This window comes from Kogia breviceps, chromosome 15 (assembly GCF_026419965.1).
Source record: "Kogia breviceps isolate mKogBre1 chromosome 15, mKogBre1 haplotype 1, whole genome shotgun sequence".
In the NCBI taxonomy this organism is placed as follows: Eukaryota; Metazoa; Chordata; class Mammalia; order Artiodactyla; family Physeteridae; genus Kogia; species Kogia breviceps.
The window spans coordinates 63,994,926-63,996,464 of NC_081324.1; positions in this window are offsets into that span (position 1 = coordinate 63,994,926).

Consider the following 1,539-nt stretch of genomic DNA (forward strand, 5'->3'; position numbering starts at 1 on the left):
GAATGAGGACGTGAAGGAGGACGTGAAGGAATGCGTTCTGGCGAGGGTGGGGCCCTGTAAATCCATTTCCTCTTTCCTCCCCTCGGTCCCTCCCTCGCAGTCCCCTGAGTCGCCCGCCCCCTGCTGGAATCTGGCAGGGACATGAAACACCGCCAGTGTGAACAGGTGTTTTCCTGTTTATCGAAGTTGTGGAGTAAATCCGCTCCCCAGCCCGCAGACGGATCCCACCACTCCAGCCGGCGGCTCTTGCGTTCATTTTTCTCCGCCTCCCCCCCAGAGAGGACTCCATCCTCCGAGGCGTATGGGTGATGGCCGCGTCCGGAGGGTGGGGAGCTGTGGAGGAGCATGTGGCTGGGGTGGCTCGAGGTTAAAAAGAACGGTGAGCGAACGTGGAAGAGGGAGAAAGTAAGTGAAAGAGAAGCACTGTCCTGGCTGAGCATAGACAGCTGCGTGTGTCTCCAAAGAGGACTCGGAGACAGGGCCAGCCGAGGAGTGGAGGTTCCCAATGGGAGAGGGCTTCCAGGAGGGCTTTACGGAGGTGGTAACCCTCCAGCTGTGTAACAGAGGAGGACTTTCGGGGAGCAGGAAAGTATTCCAGGAAGGGGACAGTGTTAGCAGAGGCATGGAGGACAGATGCAGCCAAGCGAGTGGTTGGCAGGCTGCCAGGAGTTTCTGAGCCTGAAGGGAAAGTTAAGAGACCAGACCCGGACCTCTAGAGGTGGATGTGGCCCTGAAGGCACCCTTCAGGCTTCAGCCTGGGCGGCAGATGCCAGCACCTGTTGCAGAGGCTGGACTGGAGGGGGCATTAGGGAAGCTGTGGCCTCAGGTGGACAGGGAGTGAGGTCAAAGGACAGTGCTAGCTGGAAACTTGGGGAGGGAGGCAGGTTCCCCAGTACCAGGGAGTGATGGGTGAGGAGGGGTGAGCCCAAGACATGGTGGTGGACAGTGGGGCTATCCTTGTCACGAGGAGCCTGGAGCAGGAGCAGGTTTAGGGAAAGACAAGACCCACCACGGCCCCAGGACGGTAAGGAGGCTGCAGATGTCCAGCTGAGGGCCTTTCTGTGGGAGTCATGCACTTCTGGAGGTGATACACCGAGTCAGAACAGGTGTGGCGAAAAGGAGGGTGGGCTGAGTGCAGAGCACAATGGTGTTCTGGGGCACCCAAAGGGGAGACATGGGAGGAGTCATCTCAAAGGCCCAATGGGGCCAGGGGTAAGGGAGGCCTTTCCTCGGGGTGGCAGAAGCCAGCCTGCAGTGACTGAGGTGTGAAAGGAGGTGAGGACAGGAAGACAGGCTTCAGAGGCCCAACCTCTTAGAGGACAGATGGGATGACAGTGTGAGGGGAGAGACTGAAGGAGGACACCTCCAGGGTAGGAGAGAGGAGCTGACAGGTGGGGAGCATGAGGATGAGTGAGGGGAGGAGGTCAGGAGCAAGGGGGGCCACTGGCTAGGACTCAGGGGAGAGGACATTCCCCAGTCTTCTCTGAGCTGGAGGAACCATCATCTCAAAATCCACCTGGATCAAGTCTGTGGTTCCCC